General features: G+C 48.6%; 1 long non-coding RNA gene across 1 annotated transcript; it reads left to right on the plus strand.

Annotated features, from left to right (window-relative positions):
• Nucleotides 1-890: 890 nt before the first annotated feature.
• Nucleotides 891-2,536, plus strand: LOC144166111 (uncharacterized). Its single transcript, XR_013321577.1, has 3 exons — nt 891-1,011; nt 1,099-1,221; nt 1,709-2,536. It is a non-coding gene; the product is annotated as an uncharacterized LOC144166111 (long non-coding RNA).
• The last annotated feature ends 23,898 nt before the right edge of the window (nt 2,537-26,434 follow it).

Genomic DNA, 26,434 nt, shown 5'->3' on the forward strand with positions numbered 1-26,434 from the left:
GCGTAGGTTTCGAATGGTGTTGGTTTGCTGCTGTCGTTACGAGCTCGTTTCCAGTTTACAACCACTGAAAACTTCAGTTTGTTCAGTTACGGCAGGGACCCTTACGTTAGCTCACTCCTGGAACATGCTGGCGCTCGTTGCCGACTTCGTCAAATCGCTCTGACCTTGGGGAAAAAAATGCCGTAAACACCGCGCATTGACGCTCGTATCTTTCTGGTCGAAGCAGAGAGCTCGCGCGAACGGCTTTCCATACACGACACCGGCCAACTGGCATAAGTGATACTGCTACTGAAATTGAACTATTATTAACCGTAATCAAAATACGTCACATACGTACCAGTCTATATTCGTCCGTCGCGACGGGGCTGACGAGGCAGCGGTGCCGACGGCTGGGCGTTCGTCTGTTGTGGCTATCGCGGAATGGTCGCTTTCCCGTCCACCGCGTATCCCACAACTCTTGCCGCTCGTGCACTTAGAAGCATTGAGCGTTATTGTGGTGTGAGGTTGTTAAATGCAAGCCCGAGCTCCTCGGCGAGAGTTTTGTTCTCCGGATCAGGCGATTCCATGACTAGGGCTGCGGGTGCACTAGGTTTTACTAGTATTTTTAAAATGGCCGCCGTCTCGATCGACTCCCGCGTGTGGGTGCTATATGGAGTCGACATACTAAGTATCTGTTTCATGGACCGGCTCTATGACGCCATTGTACACGTCACGGAATGTTCAATTTTAGCGGGAGATTTAAAATTTTGGCTTAAATTGCCTTATTTATCAGTGAATAAAGCATCATTTGCTTCCGGGAAAGCGCTTGGGGTACTATGAAACACCTAATCTTTCGAATAAAACAAACTTTTGTTTTCTCTTCATGGCTCCTTTAAAACAATGGAACAAGGAATGCATACTGCCATTTTCCTGGTTCTTGAAGGCGTGTGTTCACCGTTCTTGAAGGCATGTGTTCACAAAAAGGAAACACATGAAAGCCGTTGTACGGGATGAAATCATTGCATTCTACAAGTAAGCACGCACGCCCAGTTCTGGAACTTTGATGGTCTCTTTTTAGGTAGTTGCAATATACGTAATGGCTTCGGAACACCATTTCAGTGAAAACTTGACCTGTAGGTGAAAACGACAGTAAGAGCTTTTGGGAACACGTTGGCAAAACTTTCCTCGAAATGCACTCCGAGGAGGCCCTGCCAGGAACGCCTGCATCTTAATTTTAGTTGGGTAAGTTGGCATTTTTTTTGTGGGACCTAATTTATGGTAGTGTTTATTGAAGCTGGCATTTTATTTTTGCGGGGCTGAATTTGTGGTAGTTTTCTTTGTAGCAAAATCTTACTGTTAAAAGTAAATCGTTAACTCCAATATTGGGAAATACCTTCACATTCAGCCTGTTTTGGATGCTGCAACATGTGGACAAAAAAACTATTATTTTGCATTCAAGTTTTGCAAACATTTTGCTTTCACATTGAGAGTTGCTGCTGTGATAACACGGCACCACGGCCACGCCCAGTGCGGTTGCTTTCCAGAATTAGAGAACGGCCATTGACAGTCTGTGCTAATATTTTTTGTACATTGTTAGCAGCATTCCCGGAAAAGAAACCAAGAAATAGCTGATATTTCAATCAATTACTGTGCTATAAAAGAGGTATCCTAAGCAACTCACTCATTTAAAGCCATCGTCTAACAAAATTTTCGTGTTCCTTCCTTAAAGGTACATGACGTGGTCCAGTTATTCTCGAGGTCCAGTTATTTTGAGAGAAGAAAATGGCAGCGTAAATATTGTCTGCAAGAAACACGTCATGGATTTTCCGCCTGCGTTGTCACATCAAGATGTGGTCATCCTCCTCGCCGTATATTTCATCTTAATCTCCTGAAACTTATGCGACTTTGGAGAGTTCTTGGGACTTTTGCAGAGAGTCCTTGGCCATTTAACAGTGGCCTGGTGTCATTTAAATTGAAAGCTCTGTTGAAAGACTTGATGTGGTCACTGTACTTGGGGTTTTAAATTATTGTAGACGTTGAAGCCTATTCGGAAAGATATGTCGTGGTTCAAATGATTGGTAGATGCAAGCGGCATGTCAATTGCAAAAGTGAAGTCGTGCTTTCCTTTGCAATTTTTCAGTATTGGCACAAAGCGCAGGCTGCCTTTGCAGCTGTTACTCTGTTAATGTAGTTAATGTCACTGCACTGTAACGTTTTTATTATTGAAGTGCAGCTCGAATTTTTTTCTATGGCAGTGCTGCTGTTGATGGGTGCAAACGTGAAAGTAATTATTTACACAGACGGTTTGGGGCTTTATTAATCAATTTTTGTACTGTATCTTAGCTGACACCTAAGCCCTAGAAGAATGCGAAATATACATATTTGTCTTGAAAAAGTTGTTTACTTTGGACTAAGTTGCATTTCTTGCTTGTTAGAGGCAGTGCTTTGGTCAGCATACTATCGTCATGATAGTAGGGTTTGTATAGCACCCAACTGTGAATTTTACCTCAGATAAATGTTCCGGCTGGAAAAATGCTTCCAAGTTCGCTTGGTAAAATTGGTCACCTGCCCCGCACGGGGCACCTTGAGCAATCTTGGTTACGGTACTGGCGATACCGCGGACCCCGAGCCCCCAAACATACGCTGGATCCAACCGTGGCAATGTGTTTATAGGTGAAGGGTTAGAAACCATGAACGGTGGCCGTCGGAGCCCAGGTCAAGCTCCGGCGGATGGGCTCCCTGTCTGTTCACCAGGCAGGGAGCTCCGGGACCTCTTTGGCTACCAGGGTAAGGTCAAAGAAGAAAGTACCCCCGTCTCCCTGCTTTCCAATGTGTCATATGGCATTTTCCAAACCCCCCCCCAAACGTGATCGGCCCCCGAAAAGGGGCCGCACCGAAGTTTCGTACCCACCTCTTTCAACAACTGTCTTGTCAAGAACCTCGAATAATTATGCTCGTTTTCTTGTGATTGAGTCAGCTGACTCAGCACGACCTGTCGCTTCCATGTCTGTATTCTTGATCTCTAAATTTCTGCAAAGCACCATAGGTGGCAAATATCAAGCTAAAAAGCTCAGGACCGGAGAAATCCTGGTAGAAGTCAATGCTGAACAACAAGCCCACACTCTTCTTGCACAAACCCGCATCCATGATCTGGACATCAGGGTCACGCCCCACAGGAGCCTAAACAGCTCCCAGGGTGTGATTTCTGAGACAGATCTCCTGACGGAAACAGATGCAGACCTTCTCGCAGGTCTAAAGGATCAGGGCGTCACAGCTGTGAGGCGCATCACGATGCGCAGGGATGACAAGATAATCCCCACCAAACACATTATCCTGACCTTTGACCGCTCGGCACTTCCACAATATATAAATGCAGGCTTCATTCGATGCTCCATTCGTCCTTACATTCCGAACCCGCGCCGTTGCTTCAAGTGCCAGCGGTTCGGGCACAGTACAACCTCTTGCCGTGGCAAAACAACGTGTGCGAAATGCGCCGCGCAGGACCACCCCACCGACAACTGTAATTCTGACATCCTCACTTGTGCAAACTGCAGGGGCCCACATGCGGCCTACTCCAGGAAATGCGAAAAGTTCCAAATAGAAAAGAAAATAATCAATCTCAAGGTCACAGAAAACATCACCTTCCCAGAGGCGCGGAAGAGGTTCGCCTCTTTCCCTCTGGGGAGGTACGCCGACGCAGCTCGCCGGGGGGCGGAGCGGCGTTTGGTTTCCACAGGGACCCAGTTCAGCGAGTCTGACCTGGTCCCTCCGCCCCCCCTGGGTTGCCTCTGGCAGCCCAACCCGCCACCACGCCGCTTGCTGAGGCAGCAGCGGTTGTGGTGGCAACCTCTTCCGTCGGGACCGGTGCCGCTCCCGTCCGTGCTTCCCCATCGTCCAGTGCGTTGGAGGGTGCCATGGACACCACGGGCCCCGGACCGGCTCCCACCACCACCACACCGCCCGTGCCACTTCTGGTGCCCCCGACACCAGCGGCGGTGGCGGGTCAAACGAAGGGCCCCCGAAGGGGGGCCAAGTCCGGGGGGCCCGGTTCGACGGGCACACCCAGGACATCGGACGACGAGATGGACGTCGTGCCGTTCTTGCCTGCAACGCAGCGCAAGGAGCGGCCTCCGTCGTCCAAGCCTACAGATAGGCCGCCCAAAAAGCCCAATCCAAGAGTCACAGCCCCGAAAGACGACACATAAACAAACACACACACTCCAGTAGCTCTAACAGTAAATAATGGGAAGAGAAAACATAATTCAATGGAACTGTAGAGGCCTTCTTAAAAATCTTGACGATGTATACGAAATACTGCCTGCTAATCAGCCAAGTGTAATGTGTGTTCAGGAAACACATTTGAATTCCAAGCACACAAATTTCTTGAATAGTTACATGGTCTTCAGAAAGGACAGGGATGGCTGTACACACTCTTCTGGCGGTGTGGCCATAATTGCCCGGAACTCCTTAGCCTGCCACCCTGTCACTCTGAACACTATCCTTGAGGCTGTAGCAATACGCTTGATAATATTTAATAGGTTGTTGACGGTATGCTCCATATACATTCCTCCTGATGTTTCACTCTTAAGCTCTGACTTCGAGGCGCTGGTTGACCAGCTGCCCGAACCATACATACTAACAGGCGACCTTAATGCGCACAACTCTCTTTGGGGCTCCTCCAGAACGGATGCCCGAGGTCGCCTGATAGAGAAGTTTCTTACATCTTCCGGAGCATGCCTTTTCAACAAAAAACAGCCCACATACCATAACTTAGGACACAATACATACTCTCATCTTGACTTGGCTATTGGTTCCGCAGTTCTCTTTCCATGTCTTGAGTGGGGTGTGGGCACGGACCCATATGGTAGTGACCATTTCCCCACTTCATTAACGTATATAGGTATAGGCCCGAGCAGTCCATCTTCCCACAACAGGTTTAATGAATCCAAAGCAAACTGGAGTACATTCACAGAAACATCTAAACTACACCACACAACCATAAAACACCTACACGTGGAGGAAGCCGCCCAACTCCTCACGGCGCACATACTCGACGCCGCCGAAAAGTCCATTCCCCAGGCCTCCAGTGGGTCCCGCAGTCCAAGGAGGCCCTGGTGGAACGAGGACTGCAGGCGGGCGCGAGAGGCCCAGAACAAGGCGTGGGGTGTCCTTCGCCGGTACCCCACGTCAGATAACCTCATTTCTTTTAAACGGGCAAAGGCTTTAGGGAAGCGAGTGCGTCGTGAGGCGAAAAGGGAGAGTTGGCGCACCTTCCTCACCTCCATCAACTCATACACTGATACACACATAGTCTGGACACGAATACGCAAGCTGAAAGGACAACAAAAAAACAGCCTGCCCCTGGTTAGCACAACAGGGGACACACTCGAAGACCAGGCCAACACACTTGCACAACACTTCGAACACGTGTCCAGCTCATCACACTACACAAACACTTTCATGAAGCACAAAACGTCTGCGGAAAAGAAGTCCCTGCGTGATAGCAAGAAGTCGTACACTTCTTACAATTCTCCTTTTTCAATTCATGAGCTGAAGGTTGCTCTGAGCACATGTAAGCCTTCAGCTCCAGGTGCAGACAAAATCACATACACCATGATACAACACCTACACCCAAACACTCTTGAAACACTCCTACATCTATACAACAACATATGGCTTTCGGGGCACATTCCTCGCTCTTGGAGGGAGGCCATAGTAGTGGCTTTCCTGAAGGAAGGAAAGGACCCTTCCTCTCCTGCTAGCTATCGGCCCATCGCCCTTACAAGCTGCCTTTGCAAGCTCTTCGAGAAGATGATAAACAGGATACTTGTGTACTTCCTTGAGTACAACGGTCTTCTCGAGGGCTGCCAGGCAGGCTTCAGGGCGGGGCGATCTACAAATGACCAACTTGTCGCCCTTGAATCATACATAAAGGACGCTTTCATCCACAAACAGTTTTGCACAACGGTATTTTTTGACCTTGAGAAGGCCTATGACACCGCTTGGCGTTACGGGATCCTAAGTGACCTAAAGTCTTTCGGTGTTTCGGGCCATATGCTCAACACCCTTGCTAGTTATTTGTCCGAAAGAACGTTTCGCGTGAGAGTAGGTAGCGCCCCGCACGGGGCACCTTGAGCAATCTTGGTGACGGTACTGGCGATACCGCGGACCCCGAGCCCCCAAACATAAGCTGGATCCAACCGTGGCGATGTGTTTATAGGTGGAGGGTTAGAAACCACGAACGGTGGCCGTCGGAGCCCAGGTCAAGCTCCGGCGGATGGGCTCCCTGTCTGTTTACCAGGCAGGGAGCTCCGGGACCTCTCAGGCTATCAGGGTAAGGTTTGAGAAGAAAGAACCCCCGTCCCCTGCTTCTATACTATGATGTATGGCATTCTCTAAACCCCCCCCCAAACGTGATCGGTCCCTGAAAAGGGGCCGCACCGAAGTATCTTTTCCTTTATTGCCATCTTTGACATTTCCTGAACCAGATAATTTTTCTCGATTTCTTGTCATGGAATCCATCAATCCAACCCACCCTCTTGCATCTCAGTCAGTCTTCTTGATTGCCAAGTATCTTGAAGCCATAGTAGGAAAATCGTATAAGTGCAAAAAACAAAAGTCTGGTGAACTCCTAATTGAAATAAATGACAAGCAGCAGTCTGCAAAGCTTCTTGCTCAGACTAGACTGGCTGATCTCGACATCCGGGTCACACCCCATCGGAGCCTTAACAGCTCGCAGGGTGTGATATCCGAGACAGACCTCCTGAACGAAACGGATGGGGATCTCCTTGCCGGCTTGGAGGATCAGGGCGTCACTGCCGTGAGACGCATCACTATCCGCAGAGACGACAGGGAGATTCCGACCAAACACATTATCTTGACTTTCGACCGCGCAGTTCTTCCACAATACATAAACGCAGGTTTCATCCGTTGCTCCATCCGTCCCTACATCCCGAACCCGCGGCGCTGTTTTAAGTGCCAGAGGTTCGGGCACGGTACGAACTCTTGCCGTGGCCGAACGACGTGTGCAAAATGCGCGGCGCACGACCATCCGAGCGAGAACTGCCCATCCGAAACTCTCACTTGTGTAAACTGCGGGGGGCCGCATGCAGCGTACTCCCGCAAGTGTGAAAAATTCCAAATAGAAAAAAAGATCATTAACATCAAGGTCACGGAGAACATCACCTTCCCGGAGGCGCGAAAGAGGTTCGCCTCTTTCCCTCTGGGGAGGTACGCAGACGCGGCTCGCCGGGGGGCGGAGCGGCGTCTGGTTTCCACAGGGACCCAGTTCAGCGAGTCTGACCTGGTCCCGCCCCCGCCCCCCGCTGGGTTGCCTCACGCAGCCCAACCCGCCACCACGCCGCTTGCTGAGGCAGCAGCGGTTGTGGTGCAAACCACTTCTGTCGGGACCGGTGCCGCTCCCGCCTCTGTCTCCCCGTCCTCCAGTCCGTTGGAGGGTACCGAGGTGATGGACACCACGGGCCCCGCACCGGCTCCCACCGTCACCGCACCGCCCGTGCCACCTCTGGTGCCCCGGACGCCCTCGGCGGTGGCGGCTCAAACGAAGGGCTCCCGAGGGGGGGCCAAGTCCGGGGGGCCCGGTCCGTCGGGCACCCCTCGGACATCCGACGACGAGATGGATGTCGGGCCGTTCCTGCCTGCAACGCAGCGCAAGGAGCGGCCACCGACTTCGAAGCCTACAGACAGGCCTAAAAAGCCTAACCCCAGAGTAACAGCCCCGAAAGACGACACATGAACACATACACACACTCCATTCATTCTTAAACCTAAATAATGGGAACAGAAAACATCATTCAATGGAACTGCAGAGGCCTCCTTAAAAATCTTGATGATGTGTATGATATCCTGCATGCCAATCAGCCAAGTCTCATGTGTCTCCAAGAGACTCACCTCAATTCCAAACAGACAAATTTCTTAAATAGGTACATGGTATTCAGAAAGGACAGGGTTGGCTGCACACACTCTTCAGGAGGTGTGGCAATTGTCGCCCGGAAATCCTTAGCCTGCCACCCTGTCACTCTGAACACTGTCCTCGAGGCTGTAGCAATTCGAACAATAATATTTAATAGGTTGGTAACGGTGTGCTCCATTTACATTCCTCCTGATCATGCACTTTCGAGCTCTGATTTCGAGGCGCTGGTCGACCAGCTGCCCGAACCATACATCCTAACAGGCGACCTTAATGCGCACAACTCTCTTTGGGGCTCCTCCAGAACGGATGCCCGAGGTCGCCTGATAGAGAAATTTCTTACATCTTCAGGAGCATGCCTTTTCAACAAAAAACAGCCTACCTACCATAACTTAGGACATAATACGTACTCACATCTCGACTTGGCTATTGGTTCTGCAATTCTCTTTCCATGTCTTGAGTGGGGCGTGGGCACGGACCCATATGGTAGTGACCACTTCCCCACATCCCTAACATACAGAGGTAAAGGCCCATGCAGTCCATCTGCCCATAACAGGTTTAATGAATCCAAAGCAAACTGGAGTACATTCACAGAAACATCTAAACTACACCACACAACCATAAAACACCTACACGTGGAGGAAGCAGCCCAACTCGTCACGGCGCACATAGTCGACGCCGCCGAAAAGTCCATGCCCCAGGCCTCCAGTGCGTCCCGCAACCCAAGGAGGCCCTGGTGGAACGAGGACTGCAGGCGGGCGCGAGAGGCCCAGAACAAGGCGTGGGGTGTCCTTCGCCGGTACCCCACGTCAGATAACCTAATTTCTTTTAAACGGGCAAAGGCTTTGGGGAAGCGAGTGCGTCGTGAGGCAAAAAGGGAGAGTTGGCGCAACTTCCTCACTTCCATCAACTCATACACTGACACACACAAAGTCTGGACACGAATACGAAAACTAAAAGGACAACAGACACACAGCCTGCCCCTGGTTAGTACAACAGGGGACACACTGGAAGACCAGGCTAACACACTTGCACAACACTTCGAACACGTGTCCAGTTCAGCACAATACACAAACACTTTCATGAAACACAAGACATCTGTAGAAAAGAAGTCCCTGCGTGATAACAACAAGTCGCACACTTCTTACAATTCTCCTTTTTCTATTCATGAGCTGAAGGTTGCTCTGAGCACATGTAAGCCTTCAGCTCCAGGTGCAGACAAAATCACATACACCATGATACAACACCTACACCCAGACACTCTTGAAACACTCCTACATCTATACAACAACATATGGCTTTCGGGGCACATTCCTCGCTTTTGGAGGGAGGCCATAGTAGTGGCTTTCCTGAAGGAAGGAAAGGACCCTTCCTCTCCTGCTAGCTATCGGCCCATCGCCCTCACAAGCTGCCTGTGCAAGCTCCTCGAGAAGATGATAAATAGGAGACTCGTGTACTTTCTTGAGTACAATGGTCTTCTCGAGGGCTGCCAGGCAGGCTTCAGGGCGGGGCGGTCCACGAACGACCAACTCGTCGCGCTCGAGTCCTATATAAAGGATGCTTTCCTCCACAAACAATATTGTATGACGGTATTCTTTGATCTGGAAAAAGCGTACGATACCGCGTGGCGGTATGGCATCCTAAGCGACCTCAAGTCCTTCGGCATGTCAGGTAACATGATAAACACACTTGCCAGCTACTTGTCTCAAAGAACCTTTCGTGTGCGAGTTGGAACTGCACTGTCTAGGGTTCATGTGCAGGAAAATGGAGTGCCACAAGGTGGAGTTTTAAGTTGCACCCTTTTTATTGTGAAAATGAATTCCCTTAGGAAGGCGCTGCCACCGTCGATTTCCTGTTCAGTCTATGTAGACGACATTCAACTCTCCTTTAAATCCTGTAACCTGTCTGTCTGTGAGCGCCAGGTCCAGCTTGGTGTTAACAAGCTAGCTGGCTGGGCAGATGGCAATGGTTTTAAATTTAATCCCGGGAAGTGCACTTGTATTTTGTTTTCCAAGAGACGTGGTATCCGGCCGGATCCAGACATTCAACTCCACGGTGTCTCTATTCCTGTAAAAAAGGAGCACAAGTTCCTGGGTATTATCTTTGACGAAAAGCTGACATTCATCCCACACATAAAACAACTAAAACATAAATGCTTAAAAACAATGAATATCCTGAAGGTTCTGTCGCACATCTCTTTTGGTGCCGACAAACAACTTCTCTTACGTGTTTTTACCAGCTTGATAGGTTCACGATTGGACTATGGTAGCGTTGTTTATGGGTCAGCAAGTAAAACATCTCTCAAAATGCTGGACCCAGTGCTCCATCTCGGGCTCCGCCTGGCGTGTGGCGCCTTCCGCACTAGCCCGGTCGAAAGCCTCTATGTGGAGTGCAACAAATGGAACCTACAACGTCAGCGAGCTTACACAGATCTCCTTTATGCTTTTAAAATTTCATCCATGCCTCACCATCCTTTTAAATCAGTTTTTCATGATACGTCCATGACTGAACTCCTTTTAAATCGACCATCGATCTCTGCGCCCTTCTCTTACAGAGTTAGAGAGGAGGCGTCAGAGCTTGCTGTCTCCTTTTTAGACACAATCCAAAGTTCTCTGACGGATTTTATAGCACCATGGCATCTCCGTCCTGTATCATGCGACACATCTTTTACACATCTAGATAAAAAGCGAGCTCCCACATGTGAAATTCTGCAGCATTTCTTGTATTTGCAGCAGAAGTATGAGTGCTCTGAATTTTATACGGATGCCTCTAAGACTTCCACCTCTGTGTCCTGCGCGGCGCATGGGCCCGGCCTTAGTATCACCAAAACTCTGAATAGTCATACTAGTATATTTACGGCAGAGGCTTACGGTGTACTTCTTGTTGTCAATCATATACTTCAAAGTCACATCCCACAATCCATTATATATACAGACTCCCTCAGTGTCGTGCGGGCGTTGTCGTCAACAAAGTCTTCGAAAAATCACGTTGTAAATCTAATAGTCAAGGGTGTTATGTCGGTGTATGTACACAAGTTTGAACTGGTTCTTTGCTGGGTCCCTGGCCACAGTGGTATAGCCGGGAACGAAGCAGCGGACCGAATGGCTGCTGCTGCTACACTCTCGAATACAGTAGACATAACCACATTACCCTACACCGACGTGAAACCACACATCAGACAACAACTTTGCAAAACATGGCAAACGCACTGGAGTGAACAAACAGACAACAAGTTACACGTAATAAAACCACACTTAGGACCATGCACCACCGACACACGTAATAGATACACTGAAGTCGCCTTGGCTAGATTACGGATAGGGCACACTCATGCAACGCACTCGCACCTTCTCACGGGGTCTCCAAGACCTCTATGCAGCAGGTGCGGAGAGGCCCTATCCGTGATCCACATCCTCATACAATGTAAGGCACTCGACATTACACGACGAAAACACTTCCCACAACTACACACACGACATATTCCACCACACCCGTCATACTTCTTAGGAGATGAAGCCATGTTCTCTGTTCAGCGAACCTTAAGGTTCCTATCTGAAGTTCATTTCTTAGAACTCATCTCTTATCACCCATAGTTTTACCCCTGGTCCTATACACCAGCCACCTTATTTAATTTTTAACCACTCTTGTTCTTCACCCTGGCCCTTTACACCAGCCGTGCTCATTGTTTTTAACTGATTTTATTTCGTGTTCTCTCCTATCAAATCACTTTGTGTTTGGCGCTCTTTGCCCATGTCGGCCTTGCGCCAATAAAATCAATCCATCATCGAGAGTAGGTAGCGCACTCTCAAGAGTTCATGTGCAAGAAAACGGCGTTCTGCAAGGTGGAGTGCTAAGCTGCACTCTGTTCATAGTTAAAATGAACTCCCTTGGGAAGGCATTGCCACCTATGATTTCTTATTCAATGTATGTAGACGACATCCAGCTATCTTTTAAATCATGTAATATGTCCATCTGTGAGCGTCAAGTCCAGCTCGGTGTCAAAAAACTTGCCAGCTGGGCAGACAAGAACGGTTTTAAAGTTAACCCAGAAAAAAGCACCTGTGTTGTCTTTTCCAGGAGGCGTGGGATCCATCTGGACCCAGACATTATCCTTAATGGCGTATCGATTCCTGTGAGGAAGGAACACAAGTTTTTAGGTGTGGTGCTGGATGAAAGGCTTACGTTCATCCCTCACATTAAACAATTGAAACATAAATGTCTAAAGGCTCTCAACATTCTTAAAATCTTGTCCCACCAGTCGTATGGAACGGATAAGCAACTCCTGTTACGTATTTTCACAAGTCTAGTGGGGTCTAGATTGGACTATGGGAGTGTTGTGTATGGGTCAGCCACTAAAACAGCACTTAAAATGCTCGACCCAGTGCTTCACTTGGGGCTTCGCCTCTCTTGTGGCGCATTCCGCACGAGCCCTGTACAGAGTCTTTACGCAGAGTGTGACAAATGGTGCTTATCACACCAGCGAACCTATGTTGACTTGTTATATGCCTCTAAAATTTCATCAATGGACAACCATCCTTTTAAACCGGTTTTTAATGATACATCCACATCAAAACTCTTTTTAAATCGCCCGTCCATTCCTGTTCCCTTCTCGCTCAGAGTAAGGGACGAGGTCACTATTCATGAGGTCTCCTTTGTAGACACATTCAAGTCATCTATCACTGATCTTGTAGCACCATGGCATCTTCGTCCTGTTGCATGTGACTTGTCTTTCTTAAAATACAATAAGAACAGGACACCGAAAAGTGGGATTCTGCAGCATTTCATGTATGTGCAGGATAAATACAAGGCTGCAGAGTTTTTCAGCGATGCATCGAAAACGTTCACTGCAGTGTCTTGTGCGGCGCATGGGCCGAATTTTGAAGCATATAGAACCATGAATGTAAAGACAAGTATTTTTAAGGAAGAAGCATATGGCATTTTTCTTGTTGTAAGTCACATAGTTGAACATCATATTCCTAAATCCATCATCTATACAGATTCACTGAGTGTCGTCCGTACATTGTCATCCGGAGAGTCCTCGAAAAACCATGTAGTTAACCTTGTCTTGAAATCAATTGTGCTGGCATATTCTTCAAACCTTGAGGTGACTGTGTGTTGGGTGCCAGGCCACTCTGGCATCGGCGGAAATGAACTGGCGGATGAAATGGCCGCCAATGCTGCACTCCGAAACACAGTAGACATAATAACACTACCTTACACAGACCTCAAGCCACACATAAGACAACACTTGCGCAGAACATGGCAAACACACTGGAATGAACAGACAGACAACAAACTACATGTAATAAAGCCACACTTGGGACGGTACACATCTGACTCGCACAACAGACACACGGAAGTCGCCTTGGGTAGGCTGCGGATAGGGCACACCCATGCAACCCACTCGTATCTGCTGACGGGATCTCCTAGACCCCAGTGCGGCAGGTGCGGAGAGGCCCTATCCGTAGTGCACATACTAATCACATGCAAGGCACTTCACACAACACGACACAAACACTTCAGAGAACTCTACAGACAACATATTCCCCTACATCCATCTTTTTTCCTAGGTGACGATGCCATTGTTTCCGTCAAACGTGTGTTTGAGTATTTGTCAGAAGTCAAGTTTTTAAACCTCATTTCCTATCACGCATCATGAAATCTGGCCCTTTACACCAGCCATCCTCACTATCTTTTATTGATTTTACTTTTGTTCTTGCTTATTGATTTCAGTGTCTAAGTTCTCACCTCTCATATTTAACCACTGTTTTGGCGCTCTTTGCCCTAGTTGGCCTTGCGCCATTAACATCCAACCATCATCATCATCAACACATGTAGATAAAAACCGAGCTCCCACATGTGCAATTCATCAGCACTTCTTGCATTTGCAGGAGAAGTATCATTATTCTGAATTTTATACGGATGCCTCTAAGACTTCCACCTCTGTGTCCTGCGCTGCGCATGGGCCCGGCCTTAGTGTCACTAGAATTCTTAACAGTAATACCAGTATCTTTACGGCAGAGGCTTATGGTGTACTTCTTGTTGTTAATCATGTCCTTCAAAGTCACATCCCACGATCCATTATCTATACAGACTCCCTCAGTGTTGTGCGGGCATTGTCTTCTACAAAGTCTTCAAAAAATCACGTCGTAAATCTTATCATCAAAGGTACTATGTCGGTGTATGCCCACAAATTTGAACTCGTCCTTTGCTGGGTCCCTGGCCACTGTGGTATAGCCGGGAACGAAGCCGCGGATCGAATGGCCGCTGCTGCTACACTCTCGAATGCAGTAGACATCACCACATTACCCTACACCGACGTGAAACCACACATCAAACAACAACTTCGCAAAACATGGCAAACACATTGGAGCGAACAGACAGACAACAATTTACACGTAATAAAACCACACTTGGGACCGTACACCTCCGATACACGCAATAGATACACAGAAGTCGCCTTGGCTAGATTACGGATAGGGCACACTCATGCAACGCACTCGCACCTGCTCACTGGATCTCCAAGACCTCTTTGCAGCAGGTGCGGAGAGGCCCTATCCGTGATGCACATTCTCATACAATGTAAGGCACTCGACACTACACGACGCAAACACTTCCCTCAACTACACACACGACATATTCCACCACACCCGTCATACTTCTTAGGAGACGATGCCATGTTTTCTGTTCAACGCACCTTTCAGTTCCTATCAGAAGTTCACTTTTTACAACTCATCTCATACCACCCATAGCTTTTACCCCTGGTCCTATACACCAGCCACCTTATTTATTTTTAACCACTCTTGTTCTTCACCCTGGCTCTTTACACCAGCCATGCTCATAGCTTTTAACTGATTTTATTTCTTGTTCTCTCCTGATCAAATCACTTTATGTTTGGCGCTCTTTGCCCATGTCGGCCTTGCGCCAATAAAATCAAACCATCATCATCATCATCATCCCACCACCACCACACCGCCCGTGCCACTTCTGGTGCCCCCGACACCAGCGGCGGTGGCGGGTCAAACGAAGGGCCCCCGAAGGGGGGCCAAGTCCGGGGGGCCCGGTTCGACGGGCACACCCAGGACATCGGACGACGAGATGGACGTCGTGCCGTTCTTGCCTGCAACGCAGCGCAAGGAGCGGCCTCCGTCGTCCAAGCCTACAGATAGGCCGCCCAAAAAGCCCAATCCAAGAGTCACAGCCCCGAAAGACGACACATAAACAAACACACACTCCAGTAGCTCTAACAGTAAATAATGCGAAGAGAAAACATAATTCAATGGAACTGTAGAGGCCTTCTTAAAAATCTTGACGATGTATACGAAATACTGCATGCTAATCAGCCAAGTGTAATGTGTGTTGAGGAAACACATTTGAATTCCAAGCACACAAATTTCTTGAATAGTTACATGGTCTTCAGAAAGGACAGGGATGGCTGCACACACTCTTCTGGCGTTGTGGCCATAATCGTCCGGAAATCCTTAGCATGCCACCCTGTAACTTTAAACACTATCCTTGAGACTGTAGCAATACGCTTGATAATATTTAATAGGTTGTTGACGGTATGCTCCATATACATTCCTCCTGATGTAGCACTTTTGAGCTCTGACTTCGAGGCGCTGGTTGACCAGCTGCCCGAACCATACCTCCTTACAGGCGACTTTAATGCTCACAACTCTCTTTGGGGCTCTTCCAGTACGGATGCCCGAGGTCGCCTGATAGAGAAATTCCTAACGTCATCTGGAGCATGCCCTTTCAACAAGAAACAGCCTACATACCATAACATAGGACACAATACATACTCAAATCTTGACCTGGGTATTGGTTCTGCAATTCTCTTTCCATGTCTTGAGTGGGGTGTGAGCACTGACCCATATGGTAGTGACCACTTCCCCACTTCACTGACATATATTGGTAAAGGCCCAAGCAGTTCACCTTCCCATAATAGGTTCAATGAAGCACGAGCTAACTGGAATACATTTACAGAGACATACAAAAAACACCACACATCCATAGGACACCTACACGTTGAAGAAGCTACCCAACTCCTCACGGCGCACGTCCTCGACGCCGCCGGAAAGTCCATTCCCCACGCCTCTGGTGCCCGCGCAACCAGCGGAGGCCGTGGTGGAATGAGGACTGCAGGCGGGCGCCAGAGGCCCAGAACAAGGCGTGGGGTATCCTCCGTCGGTACCCCACGTCGGGAAACCTCTTCTTGTTCAAACGGGCCAAGGCGGTAGGAAACGCGTGCGCCGTGAGGCAAAACGAGAGAGTTGGCGCTCCTTCATAACATCCGTAAATTCATACACAGACACACGCAAGGTATGGACACGAATACGTAAACTTAAAGGACAACATTCACATAGCCTGCCCTTGGTCAGCACGACTGGGGACACACAAGAAAATCAGGCTAACACACTTGCACAACACTTTCAACATCTCTCAAGCTCTGCGCACTACACAAACACTTTCCTGAAACATAAAGCCTCTTGTGAAAAGAAGTCCCTACGCGACAACAACAAATCACAGACTTCGTACAACTCCCTGTTTTCACTACATGAGCTGAGGGCTGCTCTAAGCACGTGTAAACCTTCAGCTCCAGGCCCAGACAACATCACACACACAATGTTGCAACACTTGCACGCAGACACACTCGAAACGCTTCTACTTCTATTTAATAAAATATGGCTTTCGGGGCACATTCCAAAGTCTTGGAGGGAGGCCATAGTAGTGGCTTTTTTGTAGGAGGGAAAAAAACCCGTCGTCCCCCTCAAGTTACCGTCCTATAGCTACCTGTGCAAGCTCTTCGAGAAGATGATCAATCGCAGGCTGGTGTACTTCATTGAGTACAACGGTCTTCTCGAGAGCTGCCAGGCAGGCTTCAGGGCGGGGCGCTCCACCAATGATCAGCTTGTTGCATTGGAATCGTACATAAAAGATGCCTTCATTCACAAACAGTTCTGCATCACAGTCTTCTTTGATATGGAAAAGGCCTACGAGACGGCATGGCGATACGGCATCTTGAGTGACTTGAAGTCATTCGGTGTTTCGGGCAACATGCTTAGCACTCTTTCTAGCTACATGTCTGAACGAACTTTCCGTGTAAGAATTGGTAGTGCACTTTCTAATGTACATGTTCAGGAAAATGGCGTGCCTCAAGGAGGTGTTTTGAGCTGCACACTCTTCATAGTGAAGATGAACTCACTCCGTAAGGCATTGTCACCAACCATTTCTTGTTCAGTTTATGTAGGTGATGTCCAAATATCTTTTAAATCATGTAATATGTCAATCTGTGAACGGCAAGTCCAGCTCGGCGGGAACAAACTTGCTGGCTGGGCGGACACAAACGGCTTTAAACTGAACCCCGTAAAAAGTACTTGCGTTGTGTTCACCCGTGTTCGCGGGATCCATGTGGACCCTGACATTACTCTAAACGGCGTGTCGATTCCTGCAAAAACCCCGCACGGGGCACCTTGAGCAATCTTGGTGACGGTACTGGCGATACCGCGGACCCCGAGCCCCATACTCGCGCTGTATCCTACCGTGGCTAGGAGTTTTAAGGTGAAGGGTAGAAACCACAAACGGTGGCTGTCGGAGCCGTGGTCAAGCTCCGGCGGATGGGCTCCCTGTCTGTTTAGGAGGCAGGGAGCTCCGGGACCTCTCTCGGCATCAGGGTAAACCGAGCGAAGGAAGTACCCCCGTTCCCTGCTTTTTTTCCATGCTGCATGGTTCTTTCAAAATTTTCTAAACCCACTGATCGGCCCCCCACAAGGGGCCGCACCGAAGCGAACTTTCCCCCATTGCCTGCCCTATCGTTCCAAATACCTGACAAGTTTCCCCGGTTCTTGATCATTGCATCCGAAGACAATACAAAGCCAGTGACATCTACGTCCGTTGTCTTAATAGCTAAGTGCATTGAACGTGTTGTGGGAAAACACTACAAAGCCAAGAAACTGACCTCTGGAGAGATCCTTGTAGAAGTAAACAACCCGGCACAATCAAAAAAGCTTCTTGAACAAACCCTCATTGGCGACCTGAAAGTCAAAGTCACTCCCCACCGAACGCTAAATACATCCCAAGGTGTGATATCCGAATCTGATCTCTGCAATGAAACTGACTCTGACATCCTCGAGGGCCTGCGCGACCAGGGCGTCATTGCAGTAAGGAGGATCACTATGCGTCGAGAAAATCAGGAAATCAAAACCAAACATGTTGTCCTCACCTTTGACCGCAGTACCTTACCCGAATTTGTGAATGCAGGCTTTCTTCGATGTACCGTCCGACCATATATCCCCAACCCGCGTCGGTGCTTTAAGTGCCAACGTTATGGGCACAGTACTAACAACTGCCGTGGGCGTTCAACATGTGCAAAGTGCTCAGAGCACGACCACCCCAAAGAGAATTGCAACAGCACTTTGATTAAGTGTCCGAACTGCAGTGGCCCGCACACAGCGTACTCAAGGACGTGTGAAACATTCAAACTTGAGAAGAAAATACTCAATCTTAAAGTCAGCGAGAACATCTCTTACCTAGAAGCGCGTAAAAGGCTCAGCGCAGCTCGCAGCTCGCCGGGGGGCGGAGCGGCGTCTTGTCACTGCGGCCACCCAGTACTGCGAAGCAGACTTGGTGCCGCCCCAGCCCCCCAACGTGCTGCCTAAGGCAGCCCAACCAGCTGACACAACACCTGTGGCACCCGCAAGTGTTGCGTCGGCCACGAACGCCAGGAGTGACGGCTCTGCCGTTGGTCCCCCTCTTCCGGCTACCGGACCTCAGGTGGCCATGGATGTAGATGTGGCGGGTCCTTCGACCGCCTCTGCGTCCAACACGCAACAAACGATGGTGGGAGGGAATCCTTCCTCCACTTCGAACATATTCCGTGTCGGAGGCCGCAAGGACTCCATCTCGTTGCTGTCCCAGCACTCAGACGAGGACATAGACATGACACCGTCTCGGCCAGCACCTAAGGCTGTGAAAGAACAGCGCTCCATGGCGGGGCGGGGAAAAAAGCCAGCAGCCCCCCGTGTCACTGGCCCAGATCATACCTGAGTGTGGTAGGTGATACATCCATCCCTAGTCTTCACCAGCCAAAATCTTCTTTAAACATTTATGGTAGCACAAATAGTTACGCAGTGCAACTGTAGAGGATAATAATAACCTAGATGATATATATGAAATCCTACACAAAACTCAAACAACTGTCCTGTGTTTACAAGAGACTCACTTGAACTCTAAGCATACCAACTTCCTAAACCAATACTCAGTATTTAGAAAAGACAGAGACAGCTGCTCGCACTGCTCTGGTGGTGTGGCAATAGTTATACAAAAAGCTGTCCCTTGTCAGTCTATTCATTTGCGCACCGGCCTAGAAGCGGTTGCTGTTCGGGCAATTATCTTCAATAAGTTAACAACAATTTGCTCACTGTACATTCCCCCTGAATATCGTCTGTCCAGTTACGAATTTAAGTCCCTTATAGATCAACTGCCAGAACCGTTTTTACTAGTTGGTGACCTTAATGCGCACAGCCCACTATGGGGATCGGAACGCACAGATTCCCGGGGCCGGTTGATAGAAAACTTTCTCTTGTCATCCGGAGCTTGTCTCTTTAACAAAAAGCAGCCGACATACTACAATATAGCACACCACACATATTCACACATTGATCTTGCTATAGGCTCCCCCGTTCTTTTTCCGTCCATCGAATGGGAAGTGGGTACGAATCCCTACGGGAGCGACCACTTCTCAGTCACCCTCAGATATTTAGAAAAATACCCCTACGGTTACGCTTCACATGAAAAGTTTAAAGAAGCTGGTGCCGACTGGGAACTTACACATACATCAATAACACACTTAGGTATTGATGAAGCGTGCTCCTTCATCACACCGCATATACTTCATGCTGCTAGCGTTTCTATTCCCCAGACCTCCGGTACCACACGTATTGTTCAGAGGCCCTGGTGGAATGATGATTGCAAGAAGGCTAGAAATGCTCAGAATAAGGCCTGGGGGGTCCTCCGCAGGTATCCTACTACAGAAAACCTTATTTCCTTCAAGCGCGCAAAAGCCATGGGACGGCGAATCCGACGTCAGGCAAAAACAGATAGTTGGAGGTCTTTTCTATCATCAATAAATTCCTACACAGATGCGCGCAAAGTTTGGAACAGGATACGGAAACTGCAGGGGCAGAAAACATATGTCATACCTCTTGTCAGCTCCACTGGCGATACACTTGAAGACCAAGCAAACACCCTGGGGCAGCACTTTGAACATATTTCCAGCTCCTCCCACTACACTGAGACATTCGTGCGATACAAAAAATCTATTGAAAGAAAGCCTATTCGTGACCACAAGAAATCTAATGATGGGTATAACTGACCTTTTTCGCTGCAGGAACTTATGGTAGCCCTCAACACATGCCTTGCTTCGGAGCCAGGAGCTGATAAAATAACATACACAATGATTCAGCACCTGCACATAGATACCCTCAATACTCTACTCTTCTTGTACAACAAGATATGGTGTGCTGGGTACTTCCCTCATGCTTGGAAAGAGGCAATTGTGTTGGCTATATTGAAAGAGGGGAAAGATGCCTCTTCTGTGACAAGCTATCGCCCTATTGCTTTGACAAGCTGCTTGAGCAAGCTCTCTGAAAAGATGATCAATAGACGGCTTATCTATTTTTTGGAATATCATGGTGTCCTTGATAGCTGCCAGGCAGGCTTTCGCTTGGGCAGGTCAACAACTGACAATCTATAGCTGTTGAGTCTTATGTTAAAGAAGCTTTTGCCCATAAACAACACTGTATATCTGTAATTTTTGACATCGAAAAGGCCTATGACACCACTTGGCGGTATGGCATCCTGCATGACCTTAAATCTTTCGGCATTTGTGGAAACATGTTAAACACACTGGACAGCTACTTATCAGATAGAACATTCCGGGTACGAGTTGGTGCAGCGTTATCCAGGACGTATACACAAGAAAATGGCGTTCCCCAGGGTGGAGTGCTTAGCTGCACACTTTTCATTGTAAAAATGAATACGTTAGGGAGAGCACTGCCACCCACCATTTTTTATTCAATCTATGTAGACGACGTTCACATTAGCTTCAGGTCATGCAACTCCTCTATCTGTGAACGGCAGATCCAAGTTGCTGTGAACAGACTAGCCAAGTAGGCAGACAAAAGTGGTTTTATCCTAAATCCGCAGAAAAGCACTTGTGCTCTCTTTTCCAGGAAGCGTGGGATTCATCTGCAACCAACCATACAACTTAAGGGAGTCGACATACCCGTAAAAAGGGAACACAAGTTTCTTGGAGTAGTTTTAGATGATAAACTTACATTCATCCCACACATTACACAACTTAAAATGAAATGCATGAAGACTATGAACATCTTAAAAGTCCTTTCCCGCCAGTCATACGGTGCAGATACAACATGCCTTTTACGTGTTTTTAAGTCTTGTCAGGTCCCGTATAGACTACGGAAGTGTAGTGTATGGGTCTGCCTCAAAAACAGCTCTAAAAATGCTGGACGCAGTGCTGCACTTGGGGCTCCGCCTGGCGCCCGGGGCTTTCCGGACGAGTCCTATTGAAAGCCTCTATGCAGAAACGAATCACTGGTGCGTAGGGCACCAGCGTACATACATGGCACTTTTGTACTGCGTAAGGGCAACATCCTTAAATAGTCATCCGCTAAATGCTATTCTTGAAAACAAAGCGTCCGAAAGGCTGTTTTTGAGCCGTCCGTCGCTTCCTCTGCCTTTCTCTATCCGAGTGAAGGTGGATGCGGAGGAACTTGGGGTTATTTTATCAGAATCTTACAAAGCTGACTTCGTTGAGTTCATGCCGCCTTGGCAACTGCGCCCTGTCACCGTGACATGTCGTTCAAGGAAATTTACAAAAAACATTCACCCGCAGAACTCATCCGACAACACTTCCTGCACTTGCAAAACGAATTCCCATACACAGCCTTTTACACAGATGCCTCCAAAACTGCCACTGCTGTGGCATGTGCTGCACACGGTCCCAACTTTGCCAGCACAAGGACACTAAACAGAAACACAAGTATATTTATCGCTGAGGCACATGCTATATTAATTACGCTAGAACACATAATACAAAGACACAACAATCCATTATTTACACAGACTCATTGAGTGTTGTGACAGCACTGCATTATGGAAAACCAAGTAGGAACATTGTGCTGAACAGGTTAGTTAAAGAGAATGGCAGCCTACGCTTTAAAACAGGTCATAGTCGTGTGTTGGGTGCCTGGACACAGTGGCATTCCTGGTAATGAACTCGCAGACCAGAGCGCAGCTGCGGCAGCACTTCGCTGCAGCGTCAACGTTCAGCAGCTTCCCTATCTTGACTGGAAACCATTCATTCGAAAGGCAATCCGACAACGCTGGCAGCAACACTGGGACACTCAGACAGATAACAAACTCCACACTATAAAACCCCAATTAGGCAGCTACTACACAGAAAAACACAACAGAACAACGGAAGTATACATGTGCAGATTACGAATAGGCCATACATACGCTACTCACTCGCACCTTCTGCAGGGCAAACCACTGCCACAATGCGACAGGTGCGGACATCGCCTATCTGTCAGCCATGTCTTAGTTGAGTGTGGGTACTTCCACAATGCAAGGAAAAAGCACTTCTGGGAACTCTATACTCACATGACTCCTCTTCATCCCTCGATGTTTTTAGCTGATCAACCCTTAATTCCAAGTAAACGTCTTTTTGCTTACCTGGGAGACATTGGCTTTTTAAACCGCATATAACCTCGGGGCATAAACCACGTGTAACCTCGGGGCCCCTCAGAGTGGGAGGACGCTATGAGTGTCTATTTATTTATTTATTTTTTTACATTCTTACCCTGCCATTCCCATTCCTCCAATTTTATTGCTGTTTTAAATGAGGGGCTGTATACACCCCCACACTAACCTCTTTTAAAATCGTCACATTTACAGCACCATTTTATTAAAACATCATTCAAAATGATCAACCATTGCGTTGGCGCTCTTTGGCCATCGTTGCCCTTGCGCCATAAATCAAACAGATACATACAGATTCCTGTAAAAAAGAAGCACAAGTTTTTAGGCCTAACATTCGACAACAAACTAACATTTGTTCCTCATCTGAAAATGCTTAAGCGAAAATGCCTAAAAACTATGAATATCCTTAAAGTTGTCTCTCACCAATCGTACGGTGCAGACAAGCAGCTATGGCGCTCTTTGCTCTTAGTCGGCCTTGCGCCATAAAAACTCAACCATCATCATCATCAGACAAGCAGCTACTCCTGCGTCTTTATACTGCGCTGGTAGGATCTCGCTTGGACTACGGCAGCGTCGTATATGGGTCTGCAACGAAAACGGCACTTAAAATGCTTGACCCAGTTCTGCATTTGGGGCTTTACCTTGCTTGTGGCGCCTTTCGCCCCAGCCCTGTTGAAAGCCTCTATGCAGAGTGCCACAAATGGTCTCTGTATCACCAGAGGATATACACTGACTTGTTTTATGCCTCTAAAATCATGTCTTTGACAAATCATCCTCTTAACTCGACCATTCATGATGCATCCTCACAGCAGCTCTTTTTAAACCGTCCATCTATTCCCATGCCGTTCCCTCTCAGAGTGAGAGCAGAAGCTTCTGATCTAGCAGTGTCATTTTCATATATTCACAAGATAGCGATCATTGATTTTATTGCACCATGGCAAGCCAGGGGTGTTTCTTGTGACCTGTCCTTTGTGCAGTTCGACAAAAACAGGGCACCCAGGGCAGCTATTATGCAGCATTTCCTCTTCCTACAGGATAAGTACCAGTGTGCAGAGTTTTACTCTAACGCATCAAAGACAGGTGATGCTGTGTCTTGTGCCGCGCATGGACTGAACTTTAACGTGGCAAAAAGAATGAACTTTTACAACAGCATTTTTACAGCTGAAGCACACGGCATTTTACTTATTTTAGACCAGATTGTCCAACATCAAAATCCAAAGTCCATGGTTTTTACAGATTCTCTTAGTGTTGTACGTGCACTTTTGTCTAGAAAACGCTCAAAAAATTATGTAATCTCTTGTTTTTAAGGGCCTTGTGGCGGCATACGCATTAAGTCGTGAAGTAACAATATGTTGGGTTCCTGGCTGTGATGGACTCGTTTGGCCTTGTGGGTGTACGACGCGTAAGAACGGTACTCGAGAGGGTAAGAGAAAAGAAAGTATATTCACAGCACCACCAGAAAACGAGACAGCGGAAAAGCGGTACAATTGCGAAGCACAACAGCAACAAGACACTAGTCCGATACCCCTAACCAGCGTTCAATAGAGGGAAAAAAAAAACGTTCTCACAGCCGCCTCGACGGTGGATGTTCGGCGACGTCGATGGCGGGTCGTCGCCGGTCCGAGACACGGTCGAGCGATGGCCGTCTGTCGCCAGCTCTGCCCGAACGAGACGGAAGAAGATGCACCACGTCCTACGTGGCGGGTGCAGCGCTGGTTCCGCCCTGGGCCGTGATCCCGAGCCTCGGCCAGTCGCACGATCGCGCCCCGGGCGTCTGCGGGTCCCACACGGGTCGGCGGGCCCCGACTCACACGCCTCGTACTACTCGAACGGGATCACAGGAACTGCGGGTTCGCCCCCGGTCCTTGCCCGCTCGTCAGCTCCGAGTCTCCGCTGCTGCCGGCACCGCGTTCCACCTCCAGCCCTTTTCTTCCTCCTCCACGTCTTCGTGCGCCAGCGGGTGGTCCACTTTCTCCAACAATGATGGCCAATCCTCACAATCACCCCCCACTTCAAGAGGTTGTTGCGCTCAAACAACCTGCTCAGGCTGTTCGGAGGTTGTCCGTAGGCCTTGATGTGGAGCGTTCAATGTCTATCCCAACGCGCGCACACACGCGAGCTCGATGTTCAAAGTAACGGGTACCAAAAAAACACACACCCGTGGATGAGCAAAGGCAAAGATAAATTCCAAGCAAAAATCACACATCACTCTGACCACAGCAAAAAAAGGAACACTATGGTAGTGTTGGGAAAAAACAAAGTCAAGGGCTGTACACGCCACTAGAATATAAACCAACGTTGAGCAGACCGTCTCATGCGGTGACCGGCGCCCGCTGGCATATGCAACGAGATGGGCAATTCTTTTCTGCCATTGCAGGAGTACCCTGCCGATCGGTGCGGTAAAGGGGCCAGTTCGAAGGATAGAAGCTTTGCCGGTTCACGACATACGTTCGGTGAAAAGAAAGTTCATACGGCTGTTGCCATCCCGCATCCTCCGTTTGGAGTGCTATAGAAGCTTGTCGACGTGTTTGTTCAGCTGGAATTCGGGGTTCATACTTTTTCAACATGTTTATGTGGAGCAAGCTGGTTTGCGTGCCCAGGTCGATGACGTAGACGACATCATTTCTTCTTTCCAGCACAGTGAAGGGCCCCTTCCATGTCAGGGTGAGCTTGTTCGTGTCGGACGGGAGAAGAAGCAATACTTGGTCTCCAGGGCTGAGTTGACGCCTTTTCGCCCTTCTGTCGTAGTAGCGTTTCTGCACTACCTTGGCTTTGCTAAGCTGTTCGTGTGCAATGCGACAGGTGTCTTCCAGGCGTCGTCTCAGATCGACAACGTAACCGTACGATGTCTTTGTGTCCTGATCCATCCCTTCTCCTGTCCATAACTCCTTCAAGATGGCCATAGGACCCCTGACGTAGCGTCCGTAGATCAAGTCAAAGGGTGAGAAACCCAGGCTGGCTTGAGGCACTTCGCGGAAAGCGAATAGTAGCGGCGCCAGGTACCTATCCCAGTTTTTAGGGCTCTCCTGGCACATGCGGTGAACCATTTGCTTCAGCGTGCCGTTGAACCGCTCGACAAGCCCGTTGGCCATGGGATGATATGGTGTCGTGGGCAACTGTGCAAACAAGAGGAGCCTGCTCAGCTCCTCCATCAGGCCTGATGTAAATGACTTTCCTCGATCGCTAACAATTTCTCGTGGAAAACCAACGCGGGAAAACATTTCCATCAACCCTTCGGCAACCTTCTCTGTCTCAATACTCGGTAGGGCAACTGCGTCTGGATAACGTGTTGCGAAGTCTACCATTGTGAGGACGTACCGATTCCCCTTCTGGGAGGTTGGGGAGAGAGGACCGATAATATTGATCGCTACCCGTTGGAACGGGGTCTCGATGACTGGCATACTTCCAAGAGGTACGCGCCCCACCAGATGTTTCGGTACGGTTCTCTGGCACACATCACACGATCTTACAAAGCGCGTTGTATCGGATCGCACGCCTGGCCAATAAAACTCCTCTAGCACCCTATCCGTTGTTCTTTTGATGCCTTGGTGGCCGGAGAGAATCCCTTCGTGGGCCATTTTTAGAACGAAGTCCCGGAGACCGCTAGGAACGACTAGTTGTTTCATCTCCTTCTTCGATGGGAGCCGACATCGGCGGAAAAGAATTCCGTGCACGAGGACGAAGACCGTTTCTGCTGTCTTCACGGTAATTTTCCTGCCAACCGAGTCGAAGCAGGACTGA

Source organism: Haemaphysalis longicornis, unplaced genomic scaffold (assembly GCF_048455015.1).
Source record: "Haemaphysalis longicornis isolate Haplotype H1 unplaced genomic scaffold, Haemaphysalis longicornis Haplotype H1 scaffold_16, whole genome shotgun sequence".
In the NCBI taxonomy this organism is placed as follows: domain Eukaryota; kingdom Metazoa; phylum Arthropoda; class Arachnida; order Ixodida; family Ixodidae; genus Haemaphysalis; species Haemaphysalis longicornis.